Below are 23,203 nucleotides of genomic sequence, written 5' to 3' on the forward strand. Positions count from 1 at the left end.
GGCCCAGGTTAGATGGCAGCACTACAATAACACAGCAGGTATGGCATATTGGTGTGCATTCATTTACTGCTGGACTGTATTGCCACTAACTCTTCAACCTATTAACTTGCTGAAGTATGGAACTACTGCAAATCAGTATTGGGATTGTAATTCTGTTACATTAGCAATGTCCAGCCCACAAAATACATTTACTCTACAAAATGTAGAGTACTCTACAAAATACATTTACTTACATAAAAACTGAAATGTTAATAAAAGTTAGTTTGCAAACTGGTGTAATCATGACCTGATTATTATTTTTTTTTTTAATATCTTTTTACACCCTCCTTTACGAAAGCTGTCTTTGTGCTGCTGCCATTCTGGCTGCAAGTGGTTCTAACTGTGGTGGATTTTTATATGCACATGTTATTTCTGATGAATCTAACATATTGAAAATGGTTTCCTGTTGTTTTATATCTATCTATCTATCTATGTATATACACACATTTATTTATTTATTTATTTATTCTAAGAAGCACAATGATTATTGGTACTGATAATTGTGTTAATAGCTTTTTTGTTGAAATGTGTACCAGAGGTGCAACATACTGGCAGCTAAATGGGATAAAAATGGTCTTTCCAGGAGGAAGATCCAATTCCATGGTGACTCTCCAGGGATCTCATTAAAGCACCCTTTCTTAATATAGCATACTGCAAGCCCAGCTATCAGGATCCCTGCAGTGTGGTTTCCTGATAGTTTAGTTTACACAGAATTAATTGTCTAATTTTGCAAGCAACCTGTGCAGTGTGCATTAGATTTTTATTTATTTGTAACCTTGAATCTTACTCTTCTGGATTCTGCTTCTGATTCAAAAGTAGTTTTTTTACATTCTGTCTTTGCTTATAGCATTTTAAGATAGCACATACTGCATAGCAAGTATTGTGCATTTCTCAGTATGTCGTTCCAAATACAAGAAATACTGTTAATTTAACCTTTTTTAAAAACTATTTTTTGGGGGGAGATGGGCACTGTTCTTGAATACCAGAACTAAAATGGCTATCAGGCAAGCGAACTCAGATGTTTTTTTGAGGTGCTTGTAGTTTAGATGCTCTGGAAACTCAACCAGAGTGGAGGCAGTGGATTTCCTCAGGTGAGTGTGCTGTGGCACAGAAGAGCAGAAGGAACAGGAGCCTGCCTGGAACAAACGGCTGGCAAGCTGCACCCACTTGATGCAGAAGCATCCAGAAATGTGTATTAGTGAAGTCTGGCTGAGAATTTGGCTTGAGCAGGATTTAAAATGTGTCCAAGCCTTCCTTTTTAAAGTCAGGTTCTTGAAATATGATTTGCATGCAAATGGTAGGCTTCCATCCCACTGCCAACATCATTTAGCTGCATGAGAAAGATGGAGCGATGCAGAATATTCTCCAGCTTGGTTTGGACAGGATGGCTGCTAAAACCACTGCTGATCTCAGCCATCTGCTAAATGCTGCCTTCCAGCTCAGCTTGTCCTTGCTGCTGCCCTCAGGAGATGGCTGTCCTTCCTGTACCTGCTTGGGCTGATGCAGGTGGGAAGGAGATAGATGATAGGCTTCTGTTGTTCCCTTCCCCTGGACCTGGCTGTGTTCCTGCAGCCTGCTGATACACTTACCTCGAGGATGGGCTTTGCTCTGTGCAGGCTATCACAAAATGCAAACAGCTGTGCTGAATCTACTGCCCATCTACAGGATACGGTATGGTTCCAGCCTACCAAATGAATGTCTCCATCACAGCATCAGAGCACAGTTGCTCTCAGCACATTGCATGCACTCAGCTTGACCTGACAAGAGGCTGTTCTCTGTCTGTAGGTGCTGGAAATCCGGATGCTGCACTGCCTTGAGATGGGGATTTGATGGTGTGCAGGGCTTGAGTGCTGTGTCCCATCCTGGCACTGCTGGTAACATGGAGGTTGTTCTGGTGTCAGTTCTTATCTCAGAGTGTTGACATCATATTACTAAACAGCGCTTAAACAGCTCTCTCCATTAAAGAATGAATTCCTGACACAATTGAAGTCAATGGGGCTTTTGTCACTGACTTCAATAGGTCTCAGCTTCCACCTCATGACTCCTTGGGAAGAATAATAAATGGCTGCTGAAAATGCAACTGCCACTGACATTCAGTGGGAAAATATAATTAGCAGTCAGTCATGGAGCTGCCATCCCAGTAGTCTGATGAATAATAGAACTGAGTGCAAGTGAGATGTCGCCTTCCAAGTGGGTAAAATGATTTTTAGCAGATTAGCATGAGTGTAGGCAGCCAAGAAATATGGCATGAGAACCAAGTGTGAGATGAGTTCTAGACAGTAGGCATCAACCTTTCAGTCTGTCTGGTTTCCGACATGTACCACACAGTTTTATGTAAACACTGCAGCAGGAAGATGTTGGGTATCAAGAAGACAAAATCTTGTTACAAGACTTTCTTCTTGTTACCGAGTTGGAATTAGTGGTTTTAAAAAAGTTGAGAGATTTCAATAAGTGTCTCTTCTCCCTTTTTCCATCTTGTCAAAAATCCCTTTGGAGCAGGCTGGAAGATGGCTTGGGCTCTGTGGTGAGGATGAGGTACAAAAGTGAAGGTTCTGTAGACTTTTGAGGAAACACTTGCTTGGAAACCCTTATTTTCAGCATTTGTATCAGCTGATACAGCAGACAAAAATATGTTCTGAATTCATGGATCTCCCCTTGAGCACAATGAACAATTAAAGCAAGAAGAAAGCAAACCCAATGTAGTTTTAATCATTGGTTTCAATCTGTAGTTGGTCTTAGCACTGCATGCAGCTTTGTGAGAGCATAAAGACAGCACTGTAACACCACGGCTTTTAACTCTGCTGTTTATGCATTGTGATTGGCAAAGCTATTGACTTCGTATTCTTTCATGTTCTTTATGTTCCTTTCTGTTTTGATGTTATCATGCAGTCATCTTAGCTACGTATTAAACAAGAGACTACTTCAATATAGAATGATCAAAGGGGTGAGGGAACACAGGGTCATAAAGAATATATGGAAAGCTCTGGGAGAGTGATAAGTTGAATTTAAAGGCTTTTTCAAGCTGCTTAATTCCTGCTTAGATTTCTGATGCCACCAATAGGTAACAGTCCTATTCTTTGAATCTTTTACCAAGGGTTGACTGGTAGAATCTTGGTTTTACATGGGCTTTAGAGAGCAAAAGGCCACCCTGAAGGTCAAGCCTTAGGAGATTTCCTCTAAGAGCTCATTGATTCTACTGGATTTTGACTTGAAAAAAGACTGCGCCTTCCTCGATCTGTGGCTTGGATACAAGTGGCTCAGTGTGTGCCAGCACAGAAGGCAGGAGTAAGAGTGTAAATGCAGGAAAAAAATAGAGGAAGATGCTGTGGGGCAGACAGACAGTGATTTCAGTCTCTCGCTTGTACAGTTCAGACTGGAGACATTATTAGCTACTGGCCATGAAAAAAAGAAAGTATTATTTTATTGCTTTCAGAAATGGTCTGTATTAACAGTGAAATTGGGCAGAATAAAGATTTATGGTCACATCCTCAGCTTGAGTAAACAGGCAGAGGAGCTCTGCTTGCAATGGGAATGGAAGGATTCACTGCAGCTGAGAATTCAGGCTATAAATACTGGGGCCCTGTTTTTTTTACATTTGTAAATGAATGCATGGTTATTGTGAGTAGATGCATATGCAAGTAACTAACGTTATTTTGCACAAAAGTTGACTGGGCATATTTTGCCTCTCTAACCTCATTACAGTATTGGCTTTGTAAGTTGCTCAGTGCTGTAGTGATTAGCAAAACGGAAAGCCTACCCCATAAGCAAACTCTGTATTTGCACTATTACCTATTCCTGTGATATTTCAATCTGGTTCATTAGAAAAATTAGCATTTTTATGGACTAATTAGGGAAAAATGTTGCTTGAACTTTTTCTGATGTGCAGTGATTTTTCACAGCTTACTGAAACCAAGTAGAAGTACATCATGAATTCTCCCAGGGAAGAAAAAAAAGGCAAGAAAAGAAAAGATTACTGAAATTAACTCAAAAGATAGAGAATATTTAAGGTTAAAAAAAAAAAAAAAAAAAAAAAGGAATTAAGGTCAGATCAAATTAGTGTAATGTTGGCAATGCATAAAGATTTCAGAATTCAAAGCTCCAGATCTTTCAGCTATTTTCCTTCTGTAGACATCAGTATATTTTAAAAGCTGTCAGTCATTTGCCATATTTTTTGTGACAGTAGCAAAATGAACAGTAATGAGCATGAATAATAATGAGTGCATTGTTCAGTATCTATAAATACCAATTGATTTTTTTTTTTTTTACTGTAAGTTTCTATATTTCAGCCCAAATACACTTCAGTTTTTCTCTTCTTCTTAAAATCAAACTCAGGTTTTACAAAACCGTGGCTGTTCAATGAAATGTGCCTTATTTTTTATCATGTTCTGCTAATGAACCACTTGCTTTTGAAGTGCAATTCAAAATATGCATGTGCATCCTTTGCTCCTGCTCACATTCTGCATTTGCCAGGAGGGTTAAAATGGGTATTTGTAACTAAACGTCTGAGATTGTCTTTTTGCAAGGGAAGACGTCTTTTCTTCTTGGAGGAGGAATACCATTATTTTAATCAATGCAGGCATCTCCTGTTTTGATCGTTATGTTTTGATAATGATCTTGATTTGCAGAGGCACAGCAGTGAAATCCCCATTTCGGGCTTCTGTGAAGAAAGCAAAACCTCCATCTCGTGCACAGGGTACAGGTTCAATTAGGCATTTGAGTGTCATGGGAGGCTGATGGAGCTTTAATTGGCTCTGGCTGACTGGCTCTTAGGCCATGATATTCTTTACCAGCAGTAGGATGCTTCTCAAATATATATGGAATTTTTTATTGCGTTTGAAAGCGTTGCATGGACTCAGAATAATTATTTCCAAGTGCTGCTTTACAAGTTAATGTCCCATAATATATAGAAGTGAAAGAGAAACCATTAAAATAGTAGAATAATTAATGTTGGAAGAGACCTTTGGAGGTCATCTGCTCTAACGTTGTGCAGAAGGTATGGACCAACTTTAAGTTAGGTCACATTGCTCAGAGATTGGCCAGCTGAAAACACTAATTAGCCACATATATATATATATATATATATATATATATATATATATATTTTTTTTTTTTTTGGTGTGCTAAACAAGCACAGCTCTCAGCCTCATGCATCACATGCTGCAGATCCTCTCTGATGAATTTTTTGCAAATTCAGAGATTTATGGATGCCCACCTTAAGTGCTCCTGAACAAAATATTCCTCTACAGGAGATTGCACTTTATTGTCCTGGACAAAGAAATTATTAAACTAGACATGGATGGCATAAGAGCAGGACTTCTCAGTGAAAAATGCTGTAAACAGTCACTGAATGCCTTATCCTTTCTGCACCCTTTGTCAGTAGTTCTCTTGCTCTCTTCAGAAAGAACGGATGTTTTCTCTGGCTTGTATTTTGCTGCAGGTGTACCTATGAGTGAACCTGTCTTGTGCATCCCATTCTTTGCCAGTTCCAACTCTGCCTGGGCTTTGGCTTTCCTAATTCCACCCCTGCAGGTCTGGGCAAGATTTCTGTAGTCCTCCTGGGCAGGTTATCCCCACTTCCACCTTCTGTTCACTTTCTTTTTGTGTTTGAGCTCAGTCAGAGATTCACGTTCAGCCAAGTCAGCCTTCTGCCACGTCTGCTCCTCTTCCTTTGCATCAGAGTGAATCGTTCTTGGGCTTTGAGGAGGTTTTTCATGAAGATCAAGGAGCTTCCTAGAGGCCTTTTGCTCCCCAGGGCAGCTGGCCATGGCATTACACCTGCTAGTTCCCTGAGCAAGCCAAATTCTGCTCCTCTGAAATCCAGCATCAACCTTTTCTTTGATTTGTTTGAAATATAGGTTGCTTGTGCACCTCCAGTGGCCTTTTTAGCAGATATCAGTCTGTCTGAAGGCCACTATGATGACTGGGATGTTTGATTATAAAGGCTTTATCCACCTCCATCTCCAGTTCTTGATCAGGCTGGCAGCAGCATCCTCATCAGCTGTTTCTGACCCACAAACACCAGCTTTCAGCCAATCCACTGCTGAGCTCTCAGCCTGCTACACAGCAGAGCTGCATGCATTGACATCAGTTTCCTCTATTCTAAGGAAAACTTTGTTTTCCAAGCTTATTTCTGAGCTGTTACAGGTTTTTAATCCTCCAAAGTGCTGTATGGGAACTTTTAAGTCGTGGCCTGAAGCAATGATTCAGCACCTGGTGAAGGGTAGCCAGTGCTGGGAGCACAGGTGGAAGCAATTCACCTGTGTGGTCCTACGAGGAGGGCCCTGGCTCTGCCCTTCTCTAACCTCATTTAAGGGCTGGTCACTGCAAGGGAAGGATCTCTATTTGAAGATCACCTCCTTTAGATTATTTAGTGAGGCCTGATCTTTGGAAAGGGGTAAGCAATTCCTTCTTTATGACCAAATTGTGACCTCTGTCTTCTGTGGGTGATCCTAAGCTGGTTTAAAGCATCTATATCTGCTGTTGCCTTTCTCTACAAGTGCTCTTCTCTTTAGAAGCGTTTGTTTTTCCTGGTAGACAAAATCCTCTTGAAAGTGTACCAGGCTCCAAGCATTTGTTGTAGCACGGTATCTTAAACATGTGCTTAATAACTTCTCCGGATATAGAGGATCACTGGTGTGCTGTCTCTGTACACATTTGTGGATAGAAGGAGTTAATGGCATGCTTTCAGTCTCAAGGGCTAACGTAAAGAACTAATTGGACTGACTGATGTAGTTTGCAGTTGCTCTTTCCTCTCTGCACTTTCAGCAGTTCAAAAGTAGCAATACTGGAATGGCTCATCTTGACCTCAGTTGTCTTCTGCGTTAATAAAATGCCCTGTGCTGTTACTTATCAGTTAGGCCATTAGCCTGGGACTTGGACGTGTTATTTCTGGCTCCGTAATTATCCTCCTGCAGCAATTTCCTTGTCTGAATCAGGGATAACAAAGCCGTCCTTCTTTGCAGAGTGCTTGCAGATTTGCTGAGGAGAAGTGCTACATAAGGATTCAAGATTGTTGAATGAACAAGTATCACTCTGTTTCCATAGCCTGGCCATCTTATGGGCAAGTAGGGAGCTGATGACCAAATCAAGGTCAGACGTGAACAAATCAGTAATAGCAAACAACTTCCGTCCTTTGATTTTTATCTTCTTCTGGTTGGAAGTCAGTAATTTTAGAAGTGAGGAAAAAAAATAATTTGTAAATTGTTCACTAGCTTGATTTGGGGATCTTTCCACTCTGCTTATTTCATAGATTTATTTATATTAAATGCTAGCTAAGTTACTGATTAGAGTGTATGATTGCTTGCAGTGAGCCTCACGGGTTAAACCTTTCTGATCCTTTCTCCCTTCGTGTGTCATGGCAGGTGTCCTATGATTGGCTTTCGCATTGTGGAGTGGTGAAAAGCATCCTCAGTTAAATCTGTTTATGGTCTGCTTACAACTTTTAATTAGGGAAATCGTTTGTCAGGTGATATAGCCTTGCTGAAGCATTTTTATTTACACAGATCAATCCCAGCTGAAGTCTTGCTTCAGCATTTCTGAGGATGACTGACTGGTGTTTTGGCATGTGAGAACATCTGAAATCTGCTGTTTTAATCTGGAGAGCACAGAAATCGGTTTTCTGGCTGTGTTGTTTCCTGTAGCCCTAATGTTGCAATAGGAATGCATGGGTTGTAATAAAAAAAAAGATACTTTTGAGCTCCTTCTGAGGTTGCATTTCCAGTTCAGGAGAAATCCTTTTTCCAGCTCAGGTGCCATTTAGTTTTGCATATGCCATGTTAAAGAGCCCGGGGAGAGGTTGCGGCACAGAGATGTGTTGTGCATTAGGTTATTAAAATCAAGTTTAAGTGTGCTCTATGCCTTGGGGATTTTAATTGCAAAATCGTTCTAACTAATGGGCAGACAGTAAGCGTGCCAAATTTTACCCCAAGGTATGCACAGGCTGCTGTGATAGCGGCGGTTGTGCTCGCTGACTTTTATTGACTACCAGGATTTACTGATCAAGGAGGGAAATATTGACAGAGGTGATTCCCTGGCAGGCACAATTTTCCTCAAGGGGCAATAACGCTGGTGTCCACTGTAAATCTGAAATCAATAGATACGTGTGTCGTGGTGCTGGGTAGAACAACTGAATGCCTTCCTACTGAGGTCTTGGGGCCATGCTCTACACGAGAGCACAGTGCCTTTGCACAGACCTTGACATTTCCTTTAAGGAAAATGTCTGTGATGTGCCTTGCTAGCAACGAGCCAGTAAAAAGGTGTGTGTGTATGCATCAGCCCTTGTATGTGTGCTAGGGCCAGGCTGATTTCTCTTCTGGTACCTGTCCTAACAGCTTCTAACGCCATACGCCGCTATGCTAAGATCAGTGAGTTATGTACCAGTAATGAGCTGCAGTGTTTTGTATGCCTGAATAATCGTGGGTCAGAATCTGGCCCAATAAGCTTGATTTATGAAAACTTACTCATGCTTGCCTTCTTTTATTGGTACGGTAAATCACGTAAATTGTTTGACTAACACAGTGTGATGGTTTTAGACAGCTGCAATCGGTACTTCCAGGTTCTCTCCATATTATGGCAACCCTTCCAGTAACAAATGAATAGATATCTGAGAAATCTGCCATATTGTGTTTGCAGCGATAGGGAGCGCCGTGTTCTACAGGAGAGATCGACCCCAGGCTCACTCTTTCTATTCATGTTTTTTCTGAGTGGGCAAATTGGAAACTAAATTGGACATCTAAGTTTTATTTCTGCAAAATTAGTTATGTGCTACTGCTCCTAAAAGTGAAATTATTTAAGGAATAAGAAAACTGACTTGTACAGGCTTTTCTCAATAGCTTTGTTGGATTGTATTCATATTGTGCATGTGTAGGATTATATCTGAAAATGCTTCTTTAATGATTAAGAGCTCCTTCCTTCTTGCCTTTTTTTTTTTTTTTTTTTTTCCCCTCCTTGGGGAAAAAAATTAATTAAATGTGTGTACTTGGCATCAGTTTGATGCTGTCACTGCAGAACTCCCCTTAGCACATCTGCCCTTCCTGTGTGGCATCCAGCCCCCCCACTCTAAGGACAGCAATCTTTTCCAGTGGCTACATTTGGTCACTCAATACTCTGCTGTTTTCCAAGCAGGTAAATGCATCTTCGCATTGCTTGGGGAGAAAAGAAATCCTTCACCAGGCACCTCTTGCTATTGATATGCTGAAGTGAAGCGTATTACTCCTTGCCTCTTGCACTGATGGGCTGAGCCGGGTAGCCACAGCAGAGCTGTGCTTCAGGAAAGCAGCTAAAGCAGCACTGGGGCTGTGTCCTGCCCTGTGCTCCCCCTCATAGGAGAAGTGGGCGGCTGAGCAGGAAGGTCACATTGCAGCAGACATCCCATGTCCTGGCCCTGGGTGCAGGAGCCCAAGGAGCCATCGGTGCCATCTGTGGTGTGAAGCCCTCACTGCTCCTGGTTTCAATCTGTCAGCTCCCTCCAGCCTTCTGGGCATCGAGAGATTGAAGTGGCTGTGCTTGTGGAACGATAACAGTAACTGCCATTGGGAAGCAGGAGGCAGGAGCAGCGCTGCGAATGCAGATGGACATGCAGGCACTTTGTGAGCTCACACGGAGGAAACAATATCCCAGTTTTCTTTTTCATCTTTAAAAATCACAACAGGTTTACAAGACCAGGGCACCTAACCACTGTGATCGAGCCATGAGGTCTTCAGGACAATTGCCATAAATCCCGCTTTATAAGGCTGTGTTTTTCCTTTGTGCACAAGGCATGTAAAGTCACACAGCAGGTTACATTCTCAGCACAGACTGTGTGAGACGTTTGTTTTCATTAAGACATGCTTTGTTTCAGCAATGCTTTTTTTCCCACTGTAATGCTATATGTCATCTCGTTAAGACTTTTGCAGCTGCAAATTTGCTGCCCAGGTGCCCTGTCTGTTGTGTATGTGACTCATGGGAGGATGATACAGCTTTTCTGCTGGGGGCAATGGACACTTCCTGCCAAGGAGGGCTCTTTCCATCATGTCACAGAAGACATTTGGGCAAAACGATGGTTCCCCTTCACCCAGTGCTGCACTTTAAAAGGATTTGGGATCACCTGCTGCACTGTCACAGTGTGGCATGTAGACTGTGATGTGGGGGAGGATTGTGGAGGTGTAGGGTAGGTTTTGTCCCTTTGGTTGGATGCTTTCTGATACAGGCAGTCCATGTGCTAAAGCTGCTGGAGGTGCACCTGAGCACTGAAAGTGTGGTTCCTACTCTGCCTTTCCAGTGCTAGTGTTATTTTTGTGGTTTTGGGCAGTGCTGAATTCTCTCTGTTGATTTATACTATAATTGAAACAAGAACAGCCAAAAGTTGCTGGCTCCTATGAACCCAGGGAAAAGAACCCAGTGATACAGGTCAGGTTCCCAATACTGTATTTTATTTTTTCATTTATTTTGCCAAGCTTTCCTTTGCTTTCCTCTGGAACCATTTTCTGTATAAATCCTTCCACTCAGCCTGTGAGCTCTATTTACACATCCTCTGTTCATGCAGCCCACTGATATAACTTCAGTCCTACAGACCTTCTCTCCAGGAAATTCTATTAAGATTTTCTCTTAGCACAACCAAGTAGCCCTTCAGAAATCCTTTATCGGATCTGCTCTTTCCTGTTATGGTTTCTTCTGCTTTTTTTTTCCCTGTGGATAGCTGTAATTTAAAGCTTGCTCGATCGATAAGTCCAAGATGCACAGTGTAAGTGGGAGCAGCAGACAAACAGCTGCTGACGACAGGAGATGGCCGATTAAAAAGAACTTGGGTAGAAAGCATTTGAGCTACTACTCTCTGCTGTGATTTTTGGGTTAGATTAAAAATAAGGGAAGGAGGGCAGGAATTGTAATTCCCTCCTCTGAATCTCTGATTAAAACAGCGTTGAGTTCCTTCTTTTTCATGTCTCTAAATAAAAAGTGGGTTTTTTATTTGGAGAAGATGTTTTAATCAATTACAGGTAAATTGGCTTAATGCAGAGGTAGCCAAGGAGAATGGCAGGAAGTCTGGGCCTGATGTAATGACAGCATCTCTGGTCTTAAACTCTCTAAATGTAGTCCTGTGATAAGGTGATAGTCTGGAAATAGCCTTTGTTTTGCACTGCTTGCATCGTTTTCTACTCTGCTTATTAAGCTCTGGTGAGTGGCGTGGGTCTGGGCTTGAGCTTGTTTCTCCTCTAGCTGAGGCATGTCTTGCACTGCTTGGACCAGGCTTGGCTGGGCTGTACCCAGCTGGCACAAGCTGTACATCAGGCAATTTGCATTTGGCATTACAAATTGCCGATGCGTTACTTTGGAAAGGTAAAGACTCTCTAAAAGGCTGTAGGCTGCCAGCAGGAGAGTAAACATTTCTGAGCTAAAGCCTCAGTGGGCGTCAAGAAGGATTAAGGATCAGCTGGAAGTAGAAGTCCAGTTCCTGAATCACTGCAAAGCTTAAGGAATGTTTTCTACTCATGTCACAAAACGTAGTTTATTGACAAATGGGTTGAACTCTGAAATATATATGCTAGTGAGTTGTGGTTTGATGAAATCAGATAGTTGTTTTGACAGGGAGGTTCATGTAAATGTTCTGTATGTGCCCATAACCACAGAGCCTACCTGGAAGATGAGAGAGGTGTGTGGCACGAAGCATAGACGTGTACATCCCTGTATGCTTATTTTGGCTACGTACACCAAAATAGCAAAGTGTTAAAATAGGAGTTGGGAAGGGTGTGGGAAAGGAGGTGCGTGTGTGTGCTTGGGGAAAGGGGCTGGGTCTGTCCATGGGGGGGAGGAAGTCTATCTGCAGGTGGTGAAATGAGACATGGATCTCCTCATTCTCATTGCTGCTACCAGTGTGTAGCAGAGCATCGTCACAATAAGACGCTGAGCAGGAGCCTGCAACAGCTCTGCAAGGAGATGCCAGCTGAAAAGCTGAGGGATATTGTAGTTGTGTTTGCCAGCAGGGATACTGAAATGCAGCTCTTCGTCATCTTGTTTGAAATTTTATTGGGTTGGCAGGGGGAACACAAAAAACAACGAATCTTCAATACACTCTTCTTTCATGAGGATTTGTATTTTAAATGAAAGTAACTTTTGGAAATTACTTTGAAATCTTGTATCTCACTGGTGAACTGTAGGAGAGTAATGATTGATAAGATTTATTGTTTCTGCTTTTCTGTTATCTGGTGGTTCCTGTGAACACTGACTCTTATCTGGTTGGTACCATATAAACACTTTAGGAAGCTTGTAATCTAAGGACGCAAGAAAGGCAAAGAAAGAGAGAAAACAGAGCAACAGAGACATGCCTTGTTCCAAGGTCACAAAGCAGATTGAGAATCGGAGTCAGGTCTTCTAACTTAAGCCCATTTTCCTGTTCTATTTGGTATGCTGCATTTATCATTCAAATGAGGAAAGCCCCATCTTATTTCAGCTAAGTGGAGGGCAAAGGGAATGAGTTCAAACTCAGTGATGTAGAGGTGGGGGGGGGATGGAAACCAAGAAGTGGCACTGATAAAGATGCTGTTTTTAGATGAACGCAGTGTATGATAACTCACACATTTGTCTTTCCCTGTAGATGCTGTAAGGTGGGGAGAGTGAATCCGGTGTGAACTGCGAATCGACCAAGCGCTGATGAAGGAGCAGCCGCAGCGACTGCTGAGAATCCATCCTTCTTTATTTCTGAATGGTAACAGTTGAAGTCTTAAGTATTATATCCTTATTGCAAACCTTCTCTCTTTACCATGCTTGCTGTAGTAGCATAAATGTGTTTGTGTAACTGTACATGCTATGGAATAATTCCATGTGATTGTGTATATCTCTATATAAAATATTATACAAGGCCAAGCCCTAAGCTGGGCTTTATCCTGTAGTAGGTTCTCATGGATAAGGAACTTGTTTTGTATGTGAAAAATCCCCTCAAATCCATTTGGTTCTTCAACCTGTTGGGAGAAAGTGGTGTAATTATTCAGATTAATTCCAAGCAAGTCTTCCTTCCTGCTCTTCAGTGGTGGTGGCCATTGGGGCAGTGAGTGACAGTGCATTGCCCCCTGCACCTTGCCCTCCTTACAGCTGCCTTGTGGTGCCCTGAAGAAGCAGGGAAGGAGCAGAGCCTTGGTGATGTGTGGCCAAGAGGTGTTTACTGCAGGAAGGGGGTCTGGGAGCCTCAGAGGTGTTTTCTGAGTTGGACTTCACTAGAGTTGCCTCTTATGGGAATTTCAATGCTCTTGGACCTGTTCTGTAAAGAGATGTACATAAAGGGAATAAAAACACTGGCAACAGGATTCTAACTGTTTTCCTAAATCCTATTTGTTACAAATCTATGCATTTTTGCTCTGTTTCTTTTTTGTGACTGTTTGACAAGAGAGTCTGTGCTACCAATACGTGGAGCTTAACTAAGCATTTCCTATTTGTTTTAATTAATGGGAGCTTTAAGACTTTTCTACAGGAATTATTTACCACTTCTTTGGAAGTACTGTTTGTTCTGCTTCTTTGTTGTTGGTCTTTTTGTTTCCTTTATTCTGCTCCCTGCCCTTTACTGCTGCAGAGGGCAGAGTGGAGAACACTGCATCTACTGCTAAATTTCATTTTGTGTATTGTCGTGGTCTCTGAAATTCATACCAACAAGTTGCTGATAAAATGAGGTCTGTCAGCATGCTGCTCTAACTTTCTTGAGTAGGAACATTTTTATTCTTGTATTGGTGCCGTATTTATTTTTGTTTGCATGCAGTGGTAGTGTCAGATGGAAAATGATGTACTAATTTCTGATGCACCTCAACAAATCAAGCAGTGGAATTCAGGTGCTGTGTGCCTCTATAAAATCTGATTGCATTTTGATTCTCCTCTCTTAGGAGAAGCTCTGAACAGGAGCTGACTGTGTCAGTCCGTAAGTTAGCTTAGAAAATTTCTTTCTTTCAAGACCAACCATCTGGAAAGGTCACCCTGTGAAGGCTGCTTGTTTGGTAGGTCTGCCTGAGCAAAGAGAATGAAGGTTTTCTCTGCTTTTTTTTTTTTTTTTTTTTGTGGGATGATTTGTCTTGATTATTCTTGCATACCCCCCCAAAACATGTGCTTATTTTTTTTTCCAAATAAAAAAAAAGAAGTTCCTCCTGTGTTTTCCATGAGGCTATCACATGAGCTGGGCTTCTCCATTTCAAAGGAGAAATACTGGAAGTGTAGGCGTAACGTTCTGAGCGTAAACTGGCACAGATTGTTGTCTCTGACCTTCTCTCCAAGCAGGAAAGGTCACCCAGTGATGCAGCCTTTCTCGCCAGCTGTGTGCTCAGCCCCATGCGTCAGAGATGTGCATGTTTGGGAAGTGTGCTGCTCTCCTCCACTCTGTTCACAGCTTTCCCATTGCTCTGCAGGCTCTGCCCTTTCCCCTGGCTCAGCCAGCGCCTATCTGGGATCAGCCCTGTGACCAAGGGATGAACCCAGAGCCATTCAGTTGGGGCTGAGAGTTAAGTTAATATATGCTCCCCCATCTGCCGAGCAAATATGTGCATTTACACAGGGCTTCTTTATTTAAACACGCTCCTCCTCTTTCTCAGCTAGGGGAATTGTCATTAAGATTTCATTGCGTTGTGATACATTTGCTTATAAGCCTTCCTAAATTTAGAATCTGTGAGTCCACTACGTTTTAAGAGATACTCTGCAGTTTGAAAATTAGTCATCCCATTGTTTGCATGTAAAATTCAGGGCGCAGTGTGTGAAGCTGCCTTTGTAAATTGGACACACCGTCATGTTATTTTCTACTTTCTAAAAGCCACAGAGCTGCTGAATGAAGCTCCTATCCCAAGGAGAAGAAAGGGCTCATTAAAAGCTTTAGCTGCGATAGAACAAATTGAGCTTCAGTGCCCCCACATAAAGATTATAATAACTGTAATAATAAATGAATTAATAATACATTACAGGAGAATTCCTCCAGTCAGGTTGTCACACGCTTATCTCTGAAAATTGACTTCAGTGAGGTGTGTCACATGAGCTAATGACCTTAACTGATGGATTCAGGAGTTCTCCACACTCTGAAATCCACTTAAATTCAGTTTTCTGTACTCCTGACAGTCTTCAAGACAGACGTGGGATAAGTAGATCCATTTGGTGTGGTGGGCTGGGAGGCTTCTCTTTGCTGAAACAAGGCAGTCTCCAGCTTTGTGCTTTGCAAACTGGAGTAGGTTCAGCCCTGACCACTTGCAAGGGAAAATTCAAGTTGGCCATCAGCATTATGGGCCAGACAGCACCAGTGGGGCACGTGTGTTCAGGTGGTGTGTGCAGGTGTTCATACTGCCTTTGTTGTACAGAGACCTTCCATGATGTTGAACCTTTAAAGCTCATGCTTGTATTTGCCATGAACAAATTCTCTCAGCTGGAGCTGCAGATGAGAAAGAGATACTCTGTGGTGATGGAGCTGTTCCTGTGCTCTGTGGGAAGTTCTGGGAGTAGGGCAGGCTGCCCAAGGAGTGGGAGCCTGGGGATTTGCACTACCTGCCCTGCACCAGAGCTGGCTCTGTAACAGCTATTAGGCACCTGTGCTGTGCTGAGGGGAAAACTGCATTAAGGGAATTGATTACTCAGACACTGTAACCCATGCTGGTTGTAAATGGCATCTTTAAGCACCCAATCACCTTTAAAATTAATCCATTAGTCAGTTCTGAGAGACAAAGCAGCCCTCTAAAGCCTGGGCACTGCAGATGGAAGTTACTTGAGTTGTGAGCTTGGTAGTTTTTACAATTTGGAGTAATTTTTACTTGGGGAGCTTGTTTATATGCCCCAGTTCAGAAAGAAATCAGTGGGTTTCAAATTCAGATTGTGGCGAAAACGTGTCTTTTTACTGCATGTTGCACTGAGTGCTGCTTCTGGACGTCCCCCTTTATACCTGCCAGCAGGCACTTGTAGATGTTCTGGGCTGTTTGCATATGTAAACACTGACCCTTGGCCTATGGAACCGTGTGTGTGTATGTGTGTGTATATATATAAAAATATAAAACTTGCTCAGCATAAAAATTCAGACAAAAGAATATCATCAGTGGTTTTCTTATCAGTGCATTGCATCATGCTAATACTACAGCCAATAGTAAATTACTTAGGCATTTTACTGGAATAAAGGAAATCATACCAGGAGTTTTATTCTAGAAGATGCTGAGCTTGCTTGTGAAGTTGCACAATATGTGGCTTGCTTTGTTTGCTGCTGAAGAGAGCATAGCTCAACAGTTGCTCTCCTTTGCACTGGGATTCTTTCCTTTCTCAGTGCATTGCCTTGCTATGGTACATTGCTGTCCTAGATACAAACCAGAAAAAAAAAAAAGCATTAAAGTAGCAAAAAAGGTAATCTATTAGTGTATCAGATTGTTATGGCTCCAGCAAATGACCAGAGTGTTGCTCATGTATCACTTGAAGTGGCTGTGCAGGGAGCTGGAAGCCCAGTTCTGTTTATCAGTCCTCCAAGCAATAAAAGAAGCAGTTGGCAGCGCTGAGGATTTTGAATTTTGGAACAGAACAAATGGATACCTGCTAGGAAACTGCTAAAACAGCAATAGCCTGGGGCTGGCAGTGTATGAGGGGGGAATACGGCTCCACCGGCCAGCTGGGTGCGGTGCCTCCATACGATTTCTGTATTGACTGCTGTCAGAGGGAGGAGAAAGAGCTGAATGTTATGGCTATTCTTAAATTTTTAGAAACGAGACGAGGCTCATTAACGCTCTCATCAAATGGCTTTCAGTTGCTATCAGTCTGACTTGTATTTGAATTGATGACCTTGAGATAAAAGGCTTTTTATTCTATTACCAATCTCCTGAGCCATCAAGTCTTTAATACGCCGTGTAAAATCAACTTTCAGATGGTATTTCTTTACATAATGTTACTATTTATTATTAACGATGTCTTATTTTGTGCGCTGCTGGCTATAGTTGTGCAAAATTCTACTTGTGTTATTTCTAATGTTTCAAATATATCCCCTGTATTACTGTATACGTGGAGAAATAGAGGAAATAGATTGGTGAGAGACTGTGATTCAGTGTCATATAAACGAGTTAATAAAATCACAGAAATACAATTGAACATCAGCAAAGTTCATGTATCAGTTCAGTAAATTGAAATACAATATTCAGTTTTGATGCTGAAATAAGCTTTCCTGGAAAGTACCATACAGCACTACCAAATGCACAGTAAGTTAAGAAAAATGAGTAAGTATATGCCATGTAAACTAATGCAGTGAAGGAACTGTATTAAGTGCCACCCTCTTCCTCCTGAATGGATTATTCTAGAAGAAAGTCCATGTTAGGAAACCAGGGAAATAGGGATGCTAAGCAGAGATGTGATGAGGGAGGTTTTTCTATTTTGATTTTATTTGGGTGTGACCTTGGGAAAGCTAACAGAACTGGGATGGAAGTGCCTTTATGAACAGAATCACTGCAAACTCTGAAGTATGACAGCTGATTGTCCATAGATGACCTGACTTCAAGAATGTTATTGTTCTTCAAAATGCATATTATGTAAAGCATGAGCAGCAGTGCTCAGTTGTGCCAAATGATTCTTTCCTCGTCATTTTGTTCCAGTGGAGATAATGTAAAGTATTACTTCCTGGATGCTTTTGACAGCGAAAGTGCTGGAGTGCAGATCTGACCCAGGAGCTTAAAGAGTCATCTAGGTGACCTTGCAGCCTTCCAGTGAGGGTATTAACAGCCTCCTTGGAGATAACACATTCCATTGATTAACTTTCTGTATAACTCATGGTTTTGATTGTATCTTTTCTTACTGTGCATTTAAGGAGTTACTTCTCATGCTCATGAAGTATGATCATTTTCTTAATTAAAACATTTTTTATATTGGAAGATAGCCTTTATGTCTACATTTTGGACCTCTCTTTTCATGGATTGAGCAAATACCCTTCTTTCTAGGTCATGTTTTCTAAACCTGATGTGAATAATTACCTTCCATGTCCTGTGGTTAACATCTGTTAGCATTTCTCAAACCACCACTTGTCTCTCTGGCAGACTCCCATTGCTGACTCACGTTTAGGTTTTATCCTTCCTGACCTCTCTGTTCTGCCTACCTTACAAAGCACATCCTCAGGTCGGCGTTTATTTCCAAAATAGGCTGAACATTGTGTATTTTTTTTTTTTTTTGCCTAATTATCTTTACAAGTTTTGATGTTTTAGCTACACACTGAGATCACTTGGTATGCTGGTACTATTTTCCCCAGGGCTTGAAGCTCCTCCGTACTGTATCTTTGTGTTACCAAAGTCATTTGTGAATAACTGGGTCAAGTGCACTCCCCTGTGGAGATGGACTGGTGTTTTCCATCTGTTTGGAAGCAGACAGGATAGTTTCTCTATGACTGTGTTTATTCCCATTGCAATGGGATACTTTTTTTCATCAAAAGGTATTTAGCTCCTCTTATAATAGTGTGATTATCCTTATTTAAAGAGAGAAAAAAGATTGGGTTGACATGCTTAGTTCTTCACAAGCAAATTTTATTTCTTCTCAAGTTATATTCCTCTGGGTTCTTAATTCCATTGCTTGACCACTGTTCCTCTGTCTTCCAACATACTAAATCCAAACTGAATAACATTCCTCTTTCCCATTTCAATAGCGGCAGCGTTTGGCCGTTCCTTACCTCTGGGGCTCAAAACTTTTCAGATTAAACGCTAATAAAAATACATTAATTAAAAACGTGGGGGTGATCAGGCCAGAATATGAAATCATGATTTTGTCTGACTATTGTTTGTGGTAACCAGGAAGAAAAATATGAAAAGCAAAGCGGTTGCTTAGAGATTGAGGGTCTGTGACCCAAATTACTACTGTTATTGCAAATATCGTGTCCTGAGGGATCAGTAACCCTTTCAGTCTGTAAAAGGGTGAGAAATGGCCTTGTTTCCTGACAGCCTGAAAACTGCTTATGGCACCCCTCTCCAGCCTTGATGGCGTTAACCAGAGTGATGTTTCTCTAGAAAAGAACAGTCCCCACGTGGGCACTGCCTCAAGCTGACATGGGCAGTGGTGAGGTGCCAGCTCATGTTAGGCTCAGCCCTGGGTTTTTCTTCCCAAATCCGATGTGCTTTGCAAAGTGCATAGGGTGGTAATGGGGAAATGTCTGCTCAAGTGAAGGTTTGGATGCATGGCCAGCAGCTTGCCTCTCCTCAGCCACCTGTATTGTGTGGTAAGGATGCTCAGTTCGTACCCTTGTAATTCCTGGTCTCTGTGCACACCAAGCAGACTTACAGAATGATGCCTGAGCCAGCCAAATCAACTGCTTGTTAAAACTTAACCTTGGAAGTGGTTGCAACTCCATTTCCTCAGATCTGATGTGTAACAGAATGACACTTAGTCCTGAATGTGTCTTGACAGAAATGTGACAGATTACTTTGGAATTTTCTTCAGATGCTGCTGTGCTATTGAGATAGCTCCTCAAAACCTGTCCTGTCATGCTAACTCGAAAATTGCTGCAGTGGAAATTATTCCTATGGATCTATAAGATAGATTGTTGTTCAATTGTGCTGACAGCTGGTGCCCGCTAATCTGTTTATGTGGCTGTGCTGTCTTCCTTGGCTGTGCAGTGGCAGCATTACCACAGAGCAGATATCTCCTCAAGATATCTCACTCTGCATATTTATTCACTGCTGCCTGGTTGGGGCGAAGAAGTCATTTCTTTCTAAGCACCTCCCTGCCAAGGTGAGCGTTCTGTGTTATGACAGAAAATCCTTAGTTGAATCAGAGTGTGGTTAAAAACAAAAGGGAAAAACAAACAGACAAACTTAAACATGGCCTGATGTACTTTTTTTTTTTTTTTTTTTTTTACTTGACTGTAGTTGCTGTTTTGCCCTTGCATTCAGGGCTTAGAGTATTCAATCTACCTGCTGCCCGAAGTAATTTGGATAAAATTTATTATTATTAGCAAGCAGAAAGGGCAAAGCCAATTGCCACATGAGTTCATTACAAGGAAATTATTTTCTTATACATTTGCTAGGAGTGAGCCCTAAGTGATGCTGGCTCATTAAATCCAAGAACTCAGGTGCTGTCCTCGCTCCTCTGGGTTTAATAGGCATGCTTTTTCTGAAGGGCTGCTTTCTGTAATCTGCTGCATGGCACAACGCAGACATCTGCCAGATGCTCGGGATCCTCCCTCATCTGATGGGACTCAGAGCCCAGACAAATACCAGAGAAGGGCTGCTGGGGCTGCGGCTGCTGCAGGGGGTTTCATGTGTTCCCAGAGCTCAGGAGAGAGTGCTGCAGCATAAACACTTGTTGTGGTCTTGCATCAGCTGGAGGTCATGGCAGGTCCTGCCGTCCGATGGGGTGAGAGCACAGGGTGAGGGATGGCTGCTAATAGGGAACCCCGTGTTGTTCCCAACGCGCTGCGTGTGGAACAAAGGGACACTGTCTGTGCTCATAATCTGTCATTTGGAAATTAACGAACAAATGGCAGGCTGCAGATGGGATGGCTATGAAACCTCTTAGAGTAGGCAGGAGCCGCTTTCCCAGCAACTGCTTTCTGATTAATGATTTAGTTTTGAATTTGAGTGAGTCTTTGTTGCTGCATGGTGGTTCTGGACAAACTACTTGCTGGGGGGATAAACCTTTTGAAGGATGTTTCATACCTACAATAAATGCTTATTGCCTTCAAAAGACCTAAGGAAAGTAGAAATCCTATCAGTTAATGATGGAAGAGATCTTGATTGTCTGTTGGCCTGCTCTGTACCTACAGCATGGTTGTTTTCAGTAACCAACTTCAGTTGATCTCTCCACAAAACAGTTTTAGGTAAAAAAAAAAAAAAGGTGGTAATACCCATGCAGCCCAAAATTACAGGGAGAGTAATTCTCTCCAGATGACTTAAAACTGAGCTTTTTTTAACAAAACAAGGCATCCTGTAACCTCTGAACCTAAAACCTTGGTTTTCTACTGACTTGCATCCCCCATTGCTCTGTATGAGGCAGAGTTCAGGCAATTTCTGTCTTCTCCAGCTGACAGAAGATAATGCTGGGTTACTCTCAGCCTAGATTACATTCAGGCTGTCTGCCTTGCCAGTGTCTATATTGGGATTTGCCATTCAGCTACTCTCAAACAGCATTTCCAATGTACTTTTTCTCAGTAGAGGTGCTAGTTTGAGACTTTTCCTTTGAAAATTCCCCCTATGCCAGTGACTGATGGGTTTGGATAGATGGGAGAGACTGCAAAAGTGTAAAAACCTCATTTCCTCGGCAAGCTGTTCTAGAAAATGGTACTTTTTCCTCTGCCAAAAAAAAAATAAAAAAAAATCTCATCAAACCAATCTATTCCAGTGTTGCAACCTTTATCCCCTAAATGCTTTTTTTTTTTTTTTTTTTAAATATTTATTTATGTATTTGTTTGTTTTGGCCCAAACCCTGCTCATGACACAGGATTTTTGTTTCTCTCTGATGGCTTTATCCATGGGTGATGCCCAGTAGGGGATGCAGTGTGGGCACTGATGGCTCCGGGGGCACGTTGGTGGGGATGTATCCAGCACCCATTGCCAAGGCCATGTATCCCATAATATGCTATGCAGTGGTGTTATCCCACTGTGGGCATTGTGAAGGTACTGGGGCAGGCACAAGAAAGTGCATGCGGAACTTGTTTGCTGCTTGCTCTGCAGCTGAGAATAACTGCAGCCAGCTCCTGATGCCACTCATTATTAAATGCTTTCCTCAGCAAATGGGCTTGAATGCAAACATGGCCTTTCGTCTCCCTCTAAACTGGTAATGCTTTTGACATGTTTTTTGAAGTTCTCCTTTTGAGCTGCAGCCTTTGGGCTCCCTGTGGTTTGCTGGCGATGCTCAAGCCCAAAACTTTATTTTTCCCTCTTGCGTGAAGTATTAAAAATCAGTGAGAAAAGGTTGCTTTAGTGCAAGGATTAACTTGAGCTTCGGTCTCTCTTCACTCTGTTTTGTGTTCCAAGTCATTCTCACACTTCCAGAAGGAGGGATCTGTCATTTCAGAGAGCTGTGTCTGAAGGGAAGTGCAGCACAGGATCCCACAGCTGTGCTCTGAGCCTCACTGGGAGGTGATGTTGCCATGGGGCAGGAAGCCAGCACAGTGCTGTCAGCTGAGGAGAAACCTGGGGGGGAACGGTATTCTAAATGAAAGGTTGAAGGAATTGGATTTCCTTGGGATATTTTTCTGCGTGAAGTTGAGTGTTTTACTGTAGGTTGGTAGACCTGCAGAGAATAATGGTTTTCAACCCTAAGCTATTAATGCAATTGATTCAGCTTCTTTGTGGGAGTTGTCCTTCACAGATCATATGTGTACATCATATGTATGTGCTAGAAATAATAAATATATTATCTACTAATGGATTGGTTAGATAACATCACTGACTTGTTTTTGATGGGAGATTATAGCTCTGTTTTTCCTGTTTCCAGTGCTTGGTGTCAGACAGATTGTCAGATATCTATGACTTGCTTGTTGCTTTTTCCCATCTTGAAGTCCAATGCTTTTCACCCATCTGCAGCTCATCTCAGTTTTCCATTTGAAAAAAGGCCCAGAAATATTGGCAGGTATTATTGAGCCGGCTGCTCAGTGCCAGTAATTTGTTGGTGTGCCTCAGGCAGGTGCAGCCTGACATCCATTGGAGAACATAGAATATTCTAAAATAATTTACTGAGTGAAAACTCAATTAAAAGGAGAAGGTGCCATCCTCATGAATTGGTGGAGAGTGTTCTGGTGAATCCTGAGATCTCTCTGGAAGGAACTTGGTTGTCTCTGTAATGCAGATTTACAGCCTGGATACTCTGTGTAGGTAAATGTGTGCTAGAAAGTCATTTCACACTGGTCCTGCAGAAGCTGTGCTAGCAGCCAGCAAGTCTGGCAGGTACTTGTTGGAAGTGATAGCACCAGGGGAGTTTTAGCTAATTAAGCAGGAAGCAGTGCTGGATTATTGGGCCAACTGTCCCAGTCTGAGGCAGACTGTACTAGAGGCTCTCCTGCAAAGTGAGTGCAGATGTAGGTATTTTCTATGGAAAGCAGAAAGAATACCTTGAGATTGCCATGATGTTCAAAGACAGAAATAAGCTGAATTTTGGAATACATGTTAAAAACTTGAAAATATAATTTACTCAGCTACGATGCAAAATGGAATTTAAAATATTTAAATTGTTGACTTCTAGGAGTTCATTGAATAGCAGGTGGGAGAACAAAGTCAAGTATCCTAAAGATTAGGTT

At 42.0% G+C, this 23,203-nt stretch overlaps 2 protein-coding genes across 9 annotated transcripts in view; one reads left to right on the top strand and one right to left on the bottom strand.

Moving 5' to 3' along the window:
• SHQ1 (SHQ1, H/ACA ribonucleoprotein assembly factor) overlaps positions 1-23,203 on the bottom strand; it is a 1,172,872-nt gene that overhangs the window by 757,917 nt on the left and 391,752 nt on the right. The gene's annotated exons all lie outside the window — the stretch shown is intronic.
• The window catches only part of CHL1 (cell adhesion molecule L1 like), a 108,700-nt gene that overhangs the window by 16,249 nt on the left and 69,248 nt on the right, over positions 1-23,203 (top strand). For 4 of the 8 annotated variants that reach the window (XM_052679006.1, XM_052679004.1, XM_052679002.1 and 1 more), the window contains exon 2: positions 12,608-12,718. The gene's annotated coding sequence lies outside the window, so the exon portion shown is untranslated. Of the gene's footprint in view, positions 1-6,339; positions 6,434-7,001; positions 7,129-12,607; positions 12,719-23,203 lie in introns of those variants that run through there. The other 4 variants (XM_052679001.1, XM_052679009.1, XM_052679008.1 and 1 more) reach the window with 2 other exon arrangements.

This window comes from Tympanuchus pallidicinctus, unplaced genomic scaffold (genome assembly GCF_026119805.1).
Source record: "Tympanuchus pallidicinctus isolate F22 unplaced genomic scaffold, pur_lepc_1.0 scaffold17, whole genome shotgun sequence".
In the NCBI taxonomy this organism is placed as follows: domain Eukaryota; kingdom Metazoa; phylum Chordata; class Aves; order Galliformes; family Phasianidae; genus Tympanuchus; species Tympanuchus pallidicinctus.